This window comes from Zonotrichia albicollis, chromosome Z (genome assembly GCF_047830755.1).
Source record: "Zonotrichia albicollis isolate bZonAlb1 chromosome Z, bZonAlb1.hap1, whole genome shotgun sequence".
Classification (NCBI taxonomy): domain Eukaryota; kingdom Metazoa; phylum Chordata; class Aves; order Passeriformes; family Passerellidae; genus Zonotrichia; species Zonotrichia albicollis.
In genome coordinates this window covers 6795689-6815217 of record NC_133860.1, presented here as the reverse complement: position 1 = coordinate 6815217, position 19529 = coordinate 6795689, and the positions used below count along the sequence as shown (strand labels likewise).

At 51.3% G+C, this 19529-nt stretch overlaps 1 long non-coding RNA gene across 1 annotated transcript; it reads left to right on the top strand.

Annotated features, from left to right (window-relative positions):
* Positions 1-470: 470 nt before the first annotated feature.
* On the top strand, positions 471-18919 carry LOC141727224 (uncharacterized). Its single transcript, XR_012578276.1, has 3 exons — positions 471-814; positions 9188-9252; positions 18659-18919. It is a non-coding gene; the product is annotated as an uncharacterized LOC141727224 (long non-coding RNA).
* The last annotated feature ends 610 nt before the right edge of the window (positions 18920-19529 follow it).

Here is a 19529-nt window from a genome sequence, read left to right as displayed (position 1 = left end):
TTTGAGCTCCTGGATCTGTGTCCCACAGGGATTTGGAGCTCCTGGATCTGTGTCCCACAGGGATTTGGAGCTCCTGGATCTGTGTCCCACAGGGATTTGGGGTTCCTGGATCTGTGTCCCACAGGGATTTGGGGTTTGAGCTCCTGGATCTGTGTCCCACAGGGATTTGGGGCTCCAGGATCTGTGTCCCACAGGGATTTGGAGCTCCAGGATCTGTGTCCCACAGGGATTTGGGGTTTGAGCTCCAGGATCTGTGTCCCACAGGGATTTGGGGTTTGAGCTCCAGGATCTGTGTCCCACAGGGATTTGGGGTTTTGTTTGCCACTCACAAACAAAAATTCCCTCAGCTGCTGTTCCAGGATTGTAAATTGGAATTAGAGAGAGAGAGGAATGGGGTGGAAATGAGGGAAAAAAGAGAGAGGAATGGTGCTGGGAGGATAAATCCACGCTGCATTCCTGGGGACAAGCATTCCCTGGGAATTTGGGATTTTGCAGCCTTGCTGGGCAAGGACAGACAGCCAATCTGTCTGTCTGTCGGGTGAGGTGCCCACAAAGCTCTTTGGCAGCTCATAAAGGAGCCATTGAGAGCCCGCAGTTATTTGGAGTTGTTTGGGGTTGAGTCAGCCTTGGCAGCCGCCACATTTCCCTTTTTTCCTCCTTTCTTTTCCAGCTCCACAGACAAGGGACCTTTATCAGCTTCCCCTTCATCATCTGCACCCAGCCCTGCCAGAGAAACTTCCAGAACTTCTTCCTTTGGGAACAGCAAAAAGCCTGAAATGCTTTGGGCTGCCAGGATCGAGGGATCCACCCCAAGGTGTGTGAAATCCTCTGGTTTCTCTTAGCTTTTCCATGTGTTTTTGTGACAAATCAGATTTTCCTGAGGGGGGATTTCGGTGTTACACAGCTCACATTCCCGGTTTGGAATCAGGGCCCATTGTCTGCGGGCTCAGGCACAGATGGGAGACACGGAGCTGTCAGAAAGGAGCCGGCGTTGGGGAAATGTTCTAATTGGGATGGTAAACAAGTTCACAAGGAGCCTATTGAGGCGAGGCATCGCCATGGAAACCGCCCGGCAAAGGCTGGGAATGGGCAAGGGGGATGGGAGCAGGGGGATTTGGGGGGCTTGTTGGGGAAGAGAGCTTTTCCCCAAAATCTCCATGATCCATGGGCTGCAAGGGACCAAAAATGCAAATTTTTGTATGAACTCCTCCCCAAAAATCTTCTTGATCCATAGACTGCAAGTGACCAAAAATGCAAATTTTGTATGAACTCCTCCCCAAAAATCTCTCTGATCCATAGACTGCAAGTGACCAAAAATGCAAATTTTGTATGAACTCCTCCCCAAAAATCTCTCTCATTCATAGACTGCCAATGACTAAAAATGCCATTTTTGGTGCCACTTTTGTTCCCCAAAATCTCTCTGATGCATAGACTGCAAGTGACCAAAAATGCCATTTTTGGTGCCACTTTTTTTCCCCAAAATCTCCTGATCCATTAAATGCAAGTGACCAAAAATGCTATTTTTGGTGTCTTTTTGGAACACCACATTTCCCATTCCCATCAAGGAACCCAGGAGCTGTGAGCAGAGTGGGATCCCAGCTCCCACCTGTCAGAGCCATCAATAACAGCCCCATTGCCATCCCATCCCATCCCATCCCATCCCATCCCATCCCATCCCATTATCCCATCCCATCCCATCCCATCCCCATCCCATCCCATCCCCATCCCATCCCATCCCCATCCCATCCCATCCCATCCCATTCCCATTCCCATTCCCATTCCCATCCCATCCCATCCCATTCCATTCCCATTCCCATCCCATCCCATCCCATCCCATTCCCATCCCATCCCATCCCATCCCATCCCATCCCATTCCCATTCCCATTCCCATCCCATCCCATCCCATTCCATTCCCATTCCCATCCCATCCCATCCCATCCCATCCCATCCCATCCCATCCCATCCCATCCCATCCCATCCCATCCCATCCCATCCCATCCCATCCCATTCCCATCCCATCCCATCCCATCCCATCCCATCCCATCCCATTCCCATTAAGGAAGCCAGGAGCTGTGAGCAGAGTGGGATCCCAGCTCCCCCCTCTCAGAGCCATCAATAACAGCCCCATTCCATTGCCATGCATTATTGCTGATAATCACTCGTGGATGAAGCCACCAGGAATCAGAGCTGGGCCGGTTCCCAGAGGCTCAGCCCAGGGCCTGGTGCCCACAGCAGCGCCATTGGCAGGTCTGTTGAACAGGAAGCTGCTGCAGCGCTGCCAAAGGAAATCACTGCCCAATTACTGACTAACGAGGAGCGCTCCAATTATTGACAAACGAGGAGAGCTCCAATTATTGACAAACGAGGGGAGCTCCAATTATTGACAAACGAGGGGAGCTCGGTGCTGGAGCCCGGCCGGCAGCGCAGGAAGCGCAGCTGCCACCAGGGCTGCCCACGGTCACTCGTGGGTGGGTGGGTGACACCGCGGCCTGTGCTGCCCAGGCAGGGACAGGGGGACACAGGGACAGGGGGACACAGGGACAGGGGGACACAGGGACAACAGGGACAGGGGGACAGGGCAGGGACGGGGGACAGGAGAGGGACAGGGGGACACAGGGACAGCAGGGACACAGGGACAGCAGGGACAGGGCAGGGACAGAGGGACAGGGGGACAGGAGATGGACAGGGGGACAGGAGAGGGACAGGGGGACACGGGGACAAGGCAGGGACAGGGGGACAGGGCAGGGACAGGGGATGGACAGGGGGACACAGGGACACCAGGGACACAGGGACAGGGGGACACAAGGGACACTCGGGACAGGGGGACACAGGGACACCAGGGACAGCAGAGACACAGGGACAGGGGGACACAGGGACAGGGGGACAGGGCAGGGACAGGGCAGGGACAGGGGGACACCAGGGACAGGAGAGGGACAGGGGGACACAGGGACAGCAAGGACAGCAAGGACACAGGGACACAGGGACAGCAGGGACAGCAGGGACAGGGGGACAGCAGGGACAGGGGGACAGGGGGACACAGGGACAGGGGCACAGGAGAGGGACAGCAGGGACACAGGGACAGGGGGACACCAGGGACAGCAGGGACACAGGGACAGGGGGACACAGGGACAGGGGGACAGGGCAGGGACAGAGGGACAGGGGGACACAGGGACAGGGGGACAGCAGGGACAGGGGGACACAGGGACAGCAAGGACACAGGGACAGCAGGGACAGCTCCTCATGTTCCTTCCCTGCTCCTGCTCCTGCCCTGCTCCTGCCCTGCTCCCATGGCTTCCCACTTCACAGGCGCTTCACCATCACCATGAAAACAGGGAATTTGAAATCCCTCCTTTCCCCAGCCTCTCCAACCATAAAATCCATAAATGACACCAGGGGGTTGGGAAGTGACAGCTTTCCAGAAATCCTCAATTGGGACAGAGTTTGTTCAGTGCATTGCCAAAAACATCCGAGCAGAAGGAGTTGTGTTCAGGAGTTTGGGACAAAGGGAGGGCAGGGGTGGCAGATGGAAAAGGAGAGTTTGGATGGGATATTGGCAATTAAACCCCAGCTGGGAGGGTGGCACAGGCTGAACACTGGGGCTTGGAGCAATCCTTAAAATCCTTACAATTTTAAAATCCTTAAAAAAACCACGGAGGGCTGAAAATGAAATTCTCTGAGCGCCCTTTGGGGCCCTGCATCAGATAAATGAGCTGCAAATGTTGTGCTTCAAACACAAACTCAAGGCCTTTCTCTGGGAAAAAAAAAAAAAAAAATCCCTTTCAAGGCATTGTTTCTTTGGAGCTGTGGTTTACCTTTGGTTCCTTAACAAAGTAAATTAATAAATGAAGGGGTAGCAGAGTTGTTTCTATAGCAATCCCCATGGAAACATCAAAAATGCCACAACCACTCATCCTCAGCCTCCAGCTCCCAGCTCGGGGTGAAACACGGCCCTGGCTCCGGGATTCAGTGCCCTTGGCGGCCACAGATCCCAAAAATTGGAGTTTTTAGGGCAAATCCAAGGAGCTGCTCATCCCTTGCCATGGGATGGGTGAGAAACTCTTGGGGAGAAACTCTTGGACAACCTCCCTCAACTCTTTCAGGGTTTATTGCAGGGAAATCCACAGGGTTGAACCCACCAGGCCAGAATCCTGATGGGATTTCAGGGATTTCCATCCCAGGATCCTGCTGGGATTTCAGGAATATCCTGCTGGGATTTCAGGGATTTCCATCCCAGAATCCTGCTGGGATTTCAGGAATATCCTGCTGGGATTTCAGGAATATCCTGCTGGGATTTCAGGGATTTCCATCCCAGAATCCTGCTGGGATTTCAGGGATCTCCAGCCCAGAATCCTGCTGGGATTTCAGGAATATCCTGCTGGGATTTCAGGAATATCCTGCTGGGAATTCAGGGATTTCCATCCCAGGATCCTGCTGGGATTTCAGGCATTTCCATCCCAGAATCCTGCTGGGATTTCAGGGATCTCCAGCCCAGAATCCTGCTGGGATTTCAGGGATCTCCAGCCCAGAATCCTGCTGGGATTTCAGGGATCTCCAGCCCAGGATCCTGCTGGGATTTCAGGAATATCCTGCTGGGATTTCAGGAATATCCTGCTGGGATTTCAGGGATCTCCAGCCCAGAATCCTGCTGGGATTTCAGGAATATCCTGCTGGGATTTCAGGCATTTCCATCCCAGAATCCTGCTGGGATTTCAGGGATCTCCAGCCCAGAATCCTGCTGGGATTTCAGGGATCTCCAGCCCAGAATCCTGCTGGGATTTCAGGAATATCCTGCTGGGATTTCAGGGATCTCCAGCCCAGAATCCTGCTGGGATTTCAGGAATATCCTGCTGGGATTTCAGGGATTTCCAGCCCAGGATCCTGCTGGGATTTCAGGGATCTCCAGCCCAGGATCCTGCTGGGATTTCAGGAATATCCTGCTGGGATTTCAGGGATCTCCAGCCCAGGATCCTGCTGGGATTTCAGGAATATCCTGCTGGGATTTCAGGAATATCCTGCTGGGATTTCAGGGATCTCCAGCCCAGAATCCTGCTGGGATTTCAGGGATCTCCAGCCCAGAATCCTGATGGGATTTCAGGGATTTCCATCCCAGAATCCTGCTGGGATTTCAGGAATATCCAGCTGGGATTTCAGGGATCTCCAGCCCAGAATCCTGCTGGGATTTCAGGAATATCCTGCTGGGATTTCAGGGATCTCCAGCCCAGAATCCTGCTGGGATTTCAGGAATATCCTGCTGGGATTTCAGGGATTTCCAGCCCAGGATCCTGCTGGGATTTCAGGGATCTCCAGCCCAGGATCCTGCTGGGATTTCAGGAATATCCTGCTGGGATTTCAGGGATTTCCAGCCCAGAATCCTGCTGGGATTTCAGGAATATCCTGCTGGGATTTCAGGCATCTCCATCCCAGGATCCTGCTGGGATTTCAGGGATCTCCAGCCCAGAATCCTGCTGGGATTTCAGGGATCTCCAGCCCAGAATCCTGCTGGGATTTCAGGGATCTCCAGCCCAGAATCCTGCTGGGATTTCAGGGATCTCCAGCCCAGAATCCTGCTGGGATTTCAGGGATCTCCAGCCCAGAATCCTGCTGGGATTTCAGGAATATCCTGCTGGGATTTCAGGGATTTCCAGCCCAGAATCCTGCTGGGATTTCAGGAATATCCTGCTGGGATTTCAGGCATCTCCATCCCAGGATCCTGCTGGGATTTCAGGAATATCCTGCTGGGATTTCAGGGATCTCCATCCCAGGATCCTGCTGGGATTTCAGGGATTTCCAGCCCAGAATCCTGCTGGGATTTCAGGAATATCCTGCTGGGATTTCAGGGATCTCCAGCCCAGAATCCTGCTGGGATTTCAGGAATATCCTGCTGGGATTCTCAGCATCTCCAGCCCAGAATCCTGCTGGGATTTCAGGGATCTCCAGCCCAGGATCCTGCTGGGATTTCAGGGATCTCCAGCCCAGAATCCTGCTGGGATTTCAGGAATATCCTGCTGGGATTGCAGGGATCTCCAGCCCAGAATCCTGCTGGGATTTCAGGAATATCCTGCTGGGATTTCAGGAATATCCTGCTGGGATTTCAGGGATCTCCAGCCCAGCATCCTGCTGGGATTTCAGGGATTTCCATCCCAGGATCCTGCTGCGATTTCAGGAATATCCTGCTGGGATTTCAGGAATATCCTGCTGGGATTTCAGGGATCTCCAGCCCAGGATCCTGCTGCGATTTCAGGAATATCCTGCTGGGATTTCAGGAATATCCTGCTGGGATTTCAGGGATCTCCAGCCCCGAATCCTGCTGGGATTTCAGGAATATCCTGCTGGGATTTCAGGGATTTCCATCCCAGGATCCTGCTGGGATTTCAGGAATATCCTGCTGGGATTTCAGGGATCTCCAGCCCAGAGTCCTGCTGGGATTTCAGGGATCTCCAGCCCAGAATCCTGCTGGGATTTCAGGGATTTCCATCCCAGAATCCTGCTGGGATTTCAGGAATATCCTGCTGGGAATTCAGGGATCTCCAGCCCAGGATCCTGCTGGGATTTCAGGAATATCCTGCTGGGAATTCAGGGATCTCCAGCCCAGGATCCTGCTGGGATTTCAGGAATATCCTGCTGGGATTCTCAGCATCTCCAGCCCAGAATCCTGCTGGGATTTCAGGGATCTCAGTGGTGGCAGAAGTATGAGGAATTTGCCCAGCTCTGCAGTACAGATGCTTTGGGACATAAATTTCCCCATTATTGTTGTGCTGCCCTTTTGCAGGAAAAGGGTAGGGGAGATTTGTAGGAGCCCTTAGCACGTGCAAATCCCCTCCTCTGTAGGGCTGAATGGGGCCATAAATATCCCAATATAAAATAAAATAAAATGAAATAAAATAAAATAAAATAAAATAAAATAAAATGAAATAAAATAAAATAAAATAAAATAAAATAAAATTCTGACAGCAACCTCGGTGTGCCAGGAGCAGTGAGTCAGCTGCACATGCCATGTGTGTGAGCAGGGCTTCATTTCCATCTAACAAGGCAATTACTGCAGCCCTGCTAATTCCCTGTTAATTCTGCAGCGCTTGATTAACAAAAAACCTCTGCTGTGGCACTGCAGATCCTTATCTCCGCCCTGCTCATTAGCATAAAATATGCAGATGAGCCATCCCCAAACGGGAAGCGAGGCCTTAAGGGACGATCCCATGGCCAACAGGATTCCCATTTCCCCATTTCCTTCAGAATTCCTCCTGGGATTGGCTGGAGTGGTTCTGGATGGATGTTTTCAATCCCCATTCCCAATCCCAAACCAATCCCAATCCCTTGGAGGGTTTGATTTGGGATTTGCCATTTTTTTCAACCATTCTGGATGGACATGAACCCCCATTCCCAAAGCAATCCCAATCCCTCCGAGAGTTTTATTTGGGATTTGCCAAAAAAAGGGAAAAAAAGGGAAAAGCAGCTGGAGCTTGGAGCTGTTTGCTTATGAATATAAATGACATTTTTTTTTGCCGTGGCAAATAAACAAATGCATAAAGATGCATTATTTCATAAGCATAAAAAAAAAAAATCCCTGCTGCAACTCTAGTGCTTTTCATTTGTTTTTTTATGATGACTTGTAATTAATTAGCATCAAAAGGAGATTATCAACATGGCTCAAGCCCGAGATTGTGGCAGCGATGATGGCGCTGCTTTATCTTTTATTAAGGTGGGGAAAGAGGAAATGATCCCTTTTTTTATTTCCTCAAAACGCACAAAAATCAATCTCCAGCCTGGGAAGGGATCCTCGGGATCTGCAGGGAAATGCTCGGGGTTCCTCAGGGTTCCAGAAGGTTCCAGCAGAACGCTGGGTGTTCCCACACAGGGATCCTTGGGAATGTGGCAGTGTGTCCGTCCGGAGCTCTGATCCCACTGCCCACAGTGCTCAGCCCAAACAGCCAACCCAAACTGGGCCTTATTGTAATGGGGGATTCGTTAATGAAGGGCGCTAATTGGCCCAGGCTGACGGGCACGGGGCTGCTCCCATCCCATGCCATTATCCCATCCCATGCCATGCCATGTAATTATCCCATGCCATGCCATCCCATTATCCCATGCCATGCCATCCCATTATCCTATGCCATGCCATGCCATTATCCCATGCCATGCCATGCCATTATCCCATGCCATCCCATTATCCCATGCCATTATCCCATGCCATTATCCCATGCCATGCCATCCCATTATCTCATGCCATCCCATCCCATTATCCTATGCCATGCCATGCCATGCCATGCCATTATCCCATGCCGTCCCATCCCATGCCATGCCATCCCATGGATCCCATCCCATCCCGTTATCCCATCCCATTATTCCATCCCATCCCATCCCATCCCATCATATCCCATCCCAGTATCCCATTATCCCATTATCCCATCCCATCCCATCCCAGTATCCCATCCCACCATCCCATCCCATCCCAGTATCCCATCCCATTATCCCATCCCATCCCAGTATCCCATCCCATTATCCCATCCCATCCCAGTATCCCATCCCATTATCCCATCCCATCCCAGTATCCCATCCCATTATCCCATCCCATCCCATCCCATCCCATCCCATCCCATCCCATCCCATTATCCCATCCCATCCCATCCCATTATCCCATTATCCCATCACCCCATCCCAGTATGAAATATTAACTCAGCCCCGCTCGGCAGCCATTAGCTCTCATTTGCATATTCATGAGGGCTCATAAATGTTGAAAGAGGCGCAGCGGCAGCAGCGGGGGCGGAGCCAAGGTGTGTTTGCAGCGCTTTTTGTGGGACACACTGGCTTTAATTAGGCCCTCATTAGGGCTGCCTTTGTGGGATCAATGGGCCCTAATTAGCGCTGGTGTGTGGGACAAATCCAACAGCAGATCCCAGGAATTCCCAAGCATCCCTGGAACGTGGGAAATGAGGTGGGGACCTGTTTGAAGCACCTGCTTTAAGCAGGAGAAATGCTGTGATTTCCCTGGCTCCTGTGGATAATGAAGTGTTAAATTAATGTTATTTAACAACATTTTCCTGTCTGTTAAGTGTGGCTAAAGCAGGACAGCGATTCAAGACAATAAAAGTTCCTTTTCTGCTCACGGGATGTTTTCCCCTCTTTCATTTTGTGTGAAGCGTGCATCCTTGGTCTTATAATAAATGCATTTTATTTTTTATTTTTTCCTCAGGAAGAATGGAATAAACTCCCAGAGGAGGCAGCTGAGAGGAGAAAACGGGATCAGCACGTTTGCAGGTAAAGGTGACGGCACGGGGGATTATTTCCAATCCTTGCAATGGATTATTTACTATCCTTGCAATGGATTATTTCCAATCCTTGCAATGGATTATTTACAAAATATTCCTTAAACCTTGAGTCTGGTCAAGAGCTCAGTCCAGCCACCACCTCCATGAGTCTGTTCCCAAATTGTCCAGAGGTTCAGGGGTCTCACAAAGCATTAATTAGTGCTTGATTGAACATTCCCCATGCATGGTGACAAATTGCTGGGCACCAATGGGGCTCCTCCAGCAGGGAATGATGGAGAAGCTCCACCAGCTCAGGACACTCCATGAGTTTATGGATTATTTACAAAATATTCCTCAAACTTTAGGCCTGGCCACCACCTCCATGAGTCTGTTCCCAAATTCTCCAAAACTTCAGGGGCTCCACAAAGCAATAATTGGGGCTTGATTGAACACCCCTGCCACGGTGACAAATATTTGCCTGTTTCCATAGAGATGGGGGAGCCCACACACACAATAAATACCTTTTCCCACATGCGTTATCATCATCGCTGCCTAATCATATAATCGCCGAGGCACGGCTCAGGCGGGAGAATAAACACCATTAATTAACAGATTGATCAACCAGAGGAGGAGGAGGAGGTGGCAAACGAGGAAGGGAGTGGGGGAAAAGCGCTTTGGAGCAGGTTTTTGGGCCTTTCTGGTTTCTCCAGGAAACTTCACAAACTCTTAATTAAGCTCCCCCAAATCCTCTCGGCGTCGTTCCAAAAATAAAACCGGCGACAAGTGTTCGAACACGCTCACCCACCCGACACACATGGGAGCACAAATAGAAAGGCACGGCGGGGAAGTGTCACAGGCACTGCTGGCAGGGAGGAAAATAAAACTGAGACTCCTGGCACCAAACCGGCACAAAATGCGACGGGCTGTCACCCTGGGAGTGTCTGGGAACGGGGCACGTGTGCTCCAGACAAATTGGGGAGCTCAGGGAGTTTGGGGAGCTCCAAACACCTCCATGCAGGGAATGCAGCATCCAGACCCCAAGGGGTTAAGTCAGGTGCTGTTCATTCCATTGTGAATCAGAATGGGATTTGGGAATTAAAACAGCAAAGTTTGAGGAGTTCCTTTGGTTTCCAAGAGCTCCAAACACCTCTGGCCAGGGTGGCACCTCCATACAGGGAATGCAGCATCCAGACCACAAGGGGTTAAGTCAGGTGCTGTTCATTCCGTTCTAAATCAAAATGGAAATTTGGAATTCAAACAGCAAAGTTTGAGGAGTTCCTTTGGTTTCCAAACACCTTTGGCCAGGGTGGCACCTCCATACAGGGAATGGAGCATCCAGACCCCAAGGGGTTAAGTCAGGTGCTGTTCATTCCATTGTGAATCAAAATCTAATTTGGGAATTCAAACAGCAAAGTTTGAGGAGTTCCTTTGGTTTCCAAGAGCTCCAAACACCTTTGGCCAGGTGGCACCTCCATGCAGGGAATGCAGCATCCAGACCACAAGGGGTTAAGTCTGGGCTTGGTCCCTCCATTCTAAATCAAAATCTAATTTGGGAATTCAAACAGCAAAGTTTGAAGAGTTCCTTTGGTTTCCAGGGTTTGTGTTTGTTATTCCCACTGGGAATTCCGGGATTTGGGGGCCATGACTGGCAAGGAACCCCAAGCAGGACATGGCCACCTTTCACTGTCCCAGTGTGACCCATCCATCCTGGCTGGGACTCTCAGGGTTTGTTATTGTTATTCCCACTGAGATTTGTTATTCCCACTGAGATTTGTTATTCCAACTGGGAATTCCATGATTTGGGGGCCATGACTGGCAAGGGACCCCAAGCAGGACATGGCCACCCTTCACTGTCCCAGTGTGACCCATCCAGCCAAGCTGGGATTCTCAGGGTTTGTGTTTGTTATTCCCACTGGGATTTGTTATTCCCACTGGGAATTCCATGATTTGGGGGCCATGACTGGCAAGGAACCCCAAGCAGGACATGGCCACCCTTCACTGTCCCAGTGTGACCCATCCAGCCAGGCTGGGACTCTCAGGGTTTATTTTTGTTATTCCCACTGGGAATTCCGTGCTTTGGGAGCCGGAATTTTTGTCCCCGCCCCTCGGGGCCGGCGCTGCCGCGGCGTGACGGGCTCATGATGGGGCAATAATTGCGTGGTAAACACTGGGTTAAAGCCCCGGCAAAAAGATGCTCGTTCGTCTCGTTATTAATTAGCACGCGTCCACTCCGCCAGATCCCGAGCCCAAACTTCATTTGTTATGTTCAGCCAAATGCATGAGTAGCTTTGGAGTAATTATTTTCCAACATCATCTAATACCTCTCTGCACATCAATTAAAAATCCTCTTAACAAGGAACTGCATTTTGTTGGAGATCAAATGCCTCGTCCAAAGCTGTATCAATCATGTAGAGCTAATTAGTGGGTCTGCTTTATATCATTTGTTTTACTTTATTATTCTATTATACACTTCCTAATGAAACCAATTGAACAATTTGGAGATCTTTGTTCAATTAATTGAAGGCTTAAAGGCCAGCTCCCTTTCCTTGTGCCTTTAAAAAAGCACGGATGGAAAGGGAAAGAAGATTCCCGGCGTGCTTTAGATCCATTTTATTTCTTCTTTAAACTTGAGAGCTCAGTGGGGTTCTGGAGGAGAGCTGACCAGGGAAGGTTCTCCAAGCCATGGTTCTGGAGAACAGAAGGTTCTTCAAGCCATGGATCTGGAGAGCTGACCAAGGAAGGTTCTTCAAGCCATGGTTCTGGAGAGCTGACCAAGGAAGGTTCTCCAAGGCCATGGTTCTGGAGAACAGTCCAAGGAAGGTTCTTCAAGGCCATGGTTCTGGAGAGCTGTCCAAGGAAGGTTCTTCAAGCCCATGGATCTGGAGAACAGAAGGTTCTTCAAGGCCATGGTTCTGGAGAACAGTCCAAGGGAGGTTCTTCAAGCCATGGTTCTGGAGAACTGACCAAGGAAGGTTCTTCAAGCCATGGATCTGGAGAACAGTCCAAGGAAGGTTCTCCAAGGCCATGGTTCTGCAGGAATCCAAGGAAGGCTCTCCAAGGCCATGGATCTGGAGAACAATCCAAGGAAGGTTCTTCAAGCCATGGTTCTGGAGAGCTGACCAAGGAAGGTTCTTCAAAGCCATGGTTCTGGAGAACAATCCAAGGAAGGTTCTCCAAGCCCTGCTCAGGTCCAGCAGCTGGAGCTGAGCCATTCCAGGCCATCCTGCAGCTCCGTTATCCCCAAACTAAAACTGCAGCTAGAGGAGGGCAAACTGCACAAGGCACGGACTGAAGGATGGGATAAAAGTGAATCCAGGTGACACCTGGATTGTGTCACCTCCTGCAGGAGGGATGGAAAGGGAGCTGGGGGAGGTTTAGAGCCCAGCCCTGCTCCATCCGTGCTGGAGGAGCAGCAGCGATGGATGCAGAGCAGCCCCAGTGCAGCCCCCGTGCACGCTTCTGGGCTAACTCAAACTGACAAAGCAGCAGATGCTGAGGGGCTTGCAGCAAATGGCCTGGCTTTCCTCGCTCGTCTGGAGAAGGAGGGCAAAAATAAGAACGGCTTTCACATCAGATCGCTCGCTCGGCAGGAATATTCCGGAAGCACTGGAGCAGAGGGAGCTCACATTTAGACCTCTCTTGTCAGGAACAGCAAAAGGCATTTCTGGCTTGGTGGCTGTTTATTGTGCACGGCTCCAGCTGCTCCAGATGTGCTCCCTTTGATGCCCAGGTAGGGAGGGCTCGGCCCGGGCACATTTGGGAGCCATTAGCGCTGCTGGCACGGAGGAGGGGGGAAAAACATCCTTTGGGGATTAGGCTGCCTTCCTGTTTGGAGAGCTGAACAACAGACAAAGCCCCAAAGCCCGGGGCCCCTCGCTGTCACGGGAGGGCTGAGAGCGAAAATATCCCAGGGAAAATAAAACCCACGAGTTGCTGAGGGGAAAGGAAAGGAAAGCAGCCCCGGTGAGCTGGGCCGGAGTTTGCCACTCTTCAAATAGGGTTTAAGTAGGCCAGGAGTGCCGGGAAGTGTGAGCTGCAGAATCCAGCGAGCGCCGAGCCCTCGCTTGGCCCGGCTGGACCCGGCTGGCACCGAGCCCTGGGCCGGGATTTGCCCGGGGGCTGGGCCTGGCACTGCCCTGGGCTGGGCATAGTGAGGGATCCAACCGGGTTTAGTGAGGGATCCAGCCGGGATTAGTGAGGGATCCAGCCAGGATTAGCGAGGGATCCAGGCGGGATTAGTGAGGGATCCAGGTGGGATTAGTGAGGGATCCAGGTGGGATTAGTGAGGGATCCAGCCGGGATTAGCGAGGGATCCAGCCGGGTTTAATGAGGGATCCAGCTGGGATTAGCGAGGGATCCAGCCGGGTTTAATGAGGGATCCTAGTGAGGGATCCAGCCGGGATTAGTGAGGGATCCAGCCGGGTTTAGTGAGGGATCCAGCCGGGATTAGTGAGGGATCCAGCCGGGATTAGTGAGGGATCCAGCCGGGTTTAGTGAGGGATCCAGGTGGGATTAGTGAGGGATCCAGCCGGGATTAGCGAGGGATCCAGGCGGGTTTAATGAGGGATCCAGCCGGGATTAGCGAGGGATCCAGCCGGCTTTAGCTGCCCCTCAGCTGGGAAATGAATTTGGAGGCCAGAATATCTGAGTGACCTGAGTGTAGGTGCCACCATTGCATTTGGGGACACAAAGCAGGAAGGCAGAGGCAGCTGCGGGAGGGAGCTGGAGAGGCAGCAGGACATTGTTCAGCTCCTCTCAAGAGCCAATTACTGCCTCGAAGCCCTTGAGCTCCGGGGGCCGGGCAGGAGTGGCAGGGATGAAATGGGAGGGCTGGCTTCCCTTCTTCTCCGTGCATTGTTCCAGAAGGGCACATTAAACATTGCTGGATGGAGAATCTCAATTCCCACCATTGACAGCTGATTAATTCCCTGTTAAACAGGAAAAACAATTTGCTCATCATCAGAAATAGAAATTAAAGCTTGTAAGGGAACCTCCAAGGAAAACCATCCATACACATCCATGTCCATCCATACCCATCCATGTCCATCCATGTCCATCCATACCCATCCATACCCATCCATGCCCATCCATGTCCATCCATACCCATCCATGTCCATCAATACCCATCCATGTCCATCCATACCCATCCATACCCATCCATGTCCATCCATACCCATCCATGTCCATCCATGTCCATCCATGTCCATCCATGTCCATCCACGTCCATCCATGCCCATCCATGCCCATCCATGTCCATCCATACCCATCCATACCCATCCATGTCCATCCATGTCCATCCATGTCCATCCATACCCATCCATGTCCATCCATGTCCATCCATACCCATCCATGTCCATCCACGTCCATCCATGTCCATCCATGTCCATCCATGTCCATCCATGTCCATCCATGTCCATCCATGCCCATCCATGCCCATCCATGTCCATCCACGTCCATCCATGTCCATCCATGTCCATCCATGTCCATCCATGTCCATCCATACCCATCCATGTCCATCCATACCCATCCATGTCCATCCATACCCATCCATGTCCATCCATGTCCATCCATGTCCATCCATACCCATCCATGTCCATCCATGTCCATCCATGTCCATCCATACCCATCCATGTCCATCCATGTCCATCCATGTCCATCCATACCCATCCATGTCCATCCATGTCCATCCATGTCCATCCATACCCATCCATGTCCATCCATACCCATCCATGTCCATCCATACCCATCCATGTCCATCCATACCCATCCATGTCCATCCATGTCCATCCATACCCATCCATGTCCATCCATGTCCATCCATACCCATCCATACCCATCCATGTCCATCCATACCCATCCATACCCATCCATGTCCATCCATACCCATCCATGTCCATCCATACCCATCCATGTCCATCCATGTCCATCCATACCCATCCATGTCCATCCATGTCCATCCATGTCCATCCATGTCCATCCATGTCCATCCATACCCATCCATGTCCATCCATGTCCATCCATGTCCATCCATGTCCATCCATACCCATCCATACCCATCCATGTCCATCCATGTCCATCTATGTCCATCCATGTCCATCCATGTCCATCCATGTCCATCCATACCCATCCATGCCCATCCATGTCCATCCATGTCCATCCATACCCAAAGTACTCCCAGGGAAATTGAGCATCCTATAAAAATTTACAGCTGTGGAATAAAGGGAATCCTTTGCATGCACTTGGAATCCCAGGGATTAGGGGTTTTATCTTTAGCTGCAGCACTTCAAACTCCTAATTTCCCAAAATCTCCACATTACCCGCTCAAATCTTCGAGCAGGCAGCAGATTTGCCCGGACTGTGTTAATCCCACATCTCATCCTTCCCTGGGCTGGTTTAGAGGCTGAGAAATGGAATCCTGATTGAATTCTCTTCACACTGCACCTGAGGAGTGTTGGGCTCAGTTAAGCTCAGCTTTAGGTGGTGCTGGAGGGCTCAGCTTTGGGAAATAAATGGAAATCCAAATCTAGGAATGTGCCATCCCAAGTGCAGAGAGGAGAGCAGAGGTCCCAGGCTCCAACCCAGTTCTGGAGCTGGGATTTAGGGAATTTGTGAGGGATTAGCGGCGTGGATCACCTCCCTTCGCCCGAGATTTGTGCCCGCTAAGCCGCTCTAATGATGAGCAATCCTTTTTATTAACGGGCCTAAAAATAGCAGCCCTGACCTAAGGCAGCGGTGCCAGGGGTGCCCCTGGGCACTCACAGCACCCAAACCTGCTCAGCTTTTCCTCACTCTGAGTGCCCCCAAAATTCTGAACCTCAGCATTTTCCTAACTCTGAGTGCCCCCCAAAATTCTGAAATCCCAGCACCCAAACCCTGCTCAGCTTTTCCTCACTCTGAGTGCCCCCCAAAATTCTGAACCCAGCACCCAAACCTGCTCAGCTCTGAGTGCCCCCCAAAATTCTGAACCCAGCACCCAAACCCTGCTCAGCTCTGAGTGCCCCCCAAAATTCTGAACCCAGCACCCAAACCCTGCTCAGTTCTGAGTGCCCCCCAAAATTCTGAACCCAGCACCCAAACCCTGCTCAGCTTTCTGGGCTCTGAGTGCCCCCCAAAATTCTGAACCCAGCACCCAAACCCTGCTCAGCTCTGAGTGCCTGAGCCCCCCAAAATTCTGAACCCAGCACCCAAACCCTGCTCAGCTCTGAGTGCCCCCCAAAATTCTGAACCCAGCACCCAAACCCTGCTCAGTTCTGAGTGCCCCCCAAAATTCTGAAATCCCAGCACCCAAACCCTGCTCAGCTCTGAGTGCCCCCCAAAATTCTGAACCCAGCACCCAAACCCTGCTCAGCTCTGAGTGCCCCCCAAAATTCTGAAATCCCAGCACCCAAACCCTGCTCAGCTCTGAGTGCCCCCCAAAATTCTGAACCCAGCACCCAAACCCTGCTCAGCTCTGAGTGCCCCCCAAAATTCTGAACCCCAGCACCCAAACCCTGCTCAGCTTTTCCTGAGTGCCCCCCAAAATTCTGAACCCAGCACCCAAACCCTGCCCAGCTCTGAGTGCCCCCCAAAATTCTGAACCCAGCACCCAAACCTGCTCAGCTCTGAGTGTCTGAGCCCCCCAAAATTCTGAACCCAGCACCCAAACCCTGCTCAGCTCTGACTGCCTGAGCCCCCCAAAATTCTGAAATCCCAGCACCCAAACCCTGCTCAGCTCTGAGTGCCTGAGCCCCCCAAAATTCTGAACCCAGCACCCAAACTCTGCCCAGCTCTGAGTGCCCCCCAAAATTCTGAACCCAGCACCCAAACCCTGCTCAGCTCTGAGTGCCTGAGCCCCCCAAAATTCTGAACCCAGCACCCAAACCCTGCTCAGCTCTGAGTGCCCCCCAAAATTCTGAACCCAGCACCCAAACCCTGCTCAGCTTTTCCTCACTCTGAGTGCCCCCCAAAATTCTGAACCCAGCACCCAAACCTGCTCAGCTCTGAGTGCCCCCCAAAATTCTGAAATCCCAGCACCCAAACCCTGCTCAGCTTTTCCTCACTCTGAGTGCCCCCCAAAATTCTGAACCCAGCACCCAAACCTGCTCAGCTCTGAGTGCCCCCCAAAATTCTGAACCCAGCACCCAAACCCTGCTCAGCTCTGAGTGCCCCCCAAAATTCTGAACCCCAGCACCCAAACCCTGCTCAGTTCTGAGTGCCCCCCAAAATTCTGAACCCAGCACCCAAACCCTGCTCAGCTTTCTGGGCTCTGAGTGCCCCCCAAAATTCTGAACCCAGCACCCAAACCCTGCTCAGCTCTGAGTGCCTGAGCCCCCCAAAATTCTGAACCCAGCACCCAAACCCTGCTCAGCTCTGAGTGCCCCCCAAAATTCTGAACCCAGCACCCAAACCCTGCTCAGCTCTGAGTGCCCCCCAAAATTCTGAACCCAGCACCCAAACCCTGCTCAGCTCTGAGTGCCTGAGCCCCCCAAAATTCTGAACCCAGCACCCAAACCCTGCTCAGTTCTGAGTGCCCCCCAAAATTCTGAACCCAGCACCCAAACCCTGCTCAGCTTTCTGGGCTCTGAGTGCCCCCCAAAATTCTGAACCCAGCACCCAAACCCTGCTCAGCTCTGAGTGCCTGAGCCCCCCAAAATTCTGAACCCAGCACCCAAACCCTGCTCAGCTCTGAGTGCCCCCCAAAATTCTGAACCCAGCACCCAAACCCTGCTCAGCTCTGAGTGCCCCCCAAAATTCTGAAATCCCAGCACCCAAACCCTGCTCAGCTCTGAGTGCCCCCCAAAATTCTGAACCCAGCACCCAAACCCTGCTCAGCTCTGAGTGCCCCCCAAAATTCTGAACCCCAGCACCCAACCCTGCTCAGCTTTTCCTGAGTGCCCCCCAAAATTCTGAACCCAGCACCCAAACCCTGCCCAGCTCTGAGTGCCCCCCAAAATTCTGAACCCAGCACCCAAACCTGCTCAGCTCTGAGTGCCTGAGCCCCCCAAAATTCTGAACCCAGCACCCAAACCTGCTCAGCTCTGAGTGTCTGAGCCCCCCAAAATTCTGAACCCAGCACCCAAACCCTGCTCAGCTCTGACTGCCTGAGCCCCCCAAAATTCTGAAATCCCAGCACCCAAACCCTGCTCAGCTCTGAGTGCCTGAGCCCCCCAAAATTCTGAACCCAGCACCCAAACTCTGCCCAGCTCTGAGTGCCCCCCAAAATTCTGAACCCAGCACCCAAACCCTGCCCAGCTTTTCTGGGCTCTTTTTTCTGGCTCTTTATCCCCACCAGAAAGTTGAATTTCTTCTCTAATCTCAGGGGGATGGCATGAATGGGATTCTCTGAATTATGGAAACAATATTTAAGCAAAATTTGTAATGTTTGGATATTTATTGGAAAGCTGTGCTAATTGGAGGTGGTTTTTGTTCTTTTGCAGGAGCTGGGATGTGCTGGAGTGGGATCTGCCAGGGGTGAGTGCAGCACACTGGGAAACCCCAAAAGAAATTGGGATTTTTTTTACCTTTGGTGTTGAATTTTTGGTGGCAGAAACCAAGGCAAAAGGGGCAAATCCAGTGGGGTGGGTAATTCCAGGTTATTTGGGATTCGCTGATGGGGACGAACCTGAGTGGGACTGAGGAGAATCCATCAGAGCTGCTCCCTCCCTGGTGGGCCCACATGTGGGAAAATTGGGGGAAAATTAGGGAAAAATTAGGAAAAAATTGGGGAAAAATAGAGGAAAAAAATGGGGGAAAATTAGGAGAAAATTGGGGAAAATTGGGGAAAAATTGGGGGGAAATTAGGAGAAAATTTGGGGGAATATTAGGAGAAAATTGAGGAAAAATTGGGGAAAAATTAAGGAAAAATTGGGGAAAATTGGGAAAAAATTGGGGATAAATTGGGGGAAAATTAGGAGAAAATTGGGGAAAATTAGGAAAAAAATGGGGGAAAATTGGGGAAAAATTGGAAAAAAATTGGGGGGATAGTAGGAGAAAATTGAGGAAAAATTGGGGAAAAATTAAGAAAAAATTGGGGGAAATTGAGGAAAAATTTAGAAAAAAATTGGGGAAAATTAGGAAAAAATTGGTGGAAAATTAGGAAAAAATGGGGAAAAATTGGGGAAAAATTAAGAAAAAATTTGGGGAAAAAGTTAAGAAAAATGGGGAAAAATTGAGGAAAAATGGGGAAAAATTAGGAAAAAACTGGGGAAAAATTGGGATAAGTGATGGAGAATTGGGAGTCAAACAAATTGAGTGTGACAGAAGGAAAAAAAAAAAAAAAAAGAAAAGAAAGCCAAGCCTTGCCTGGAT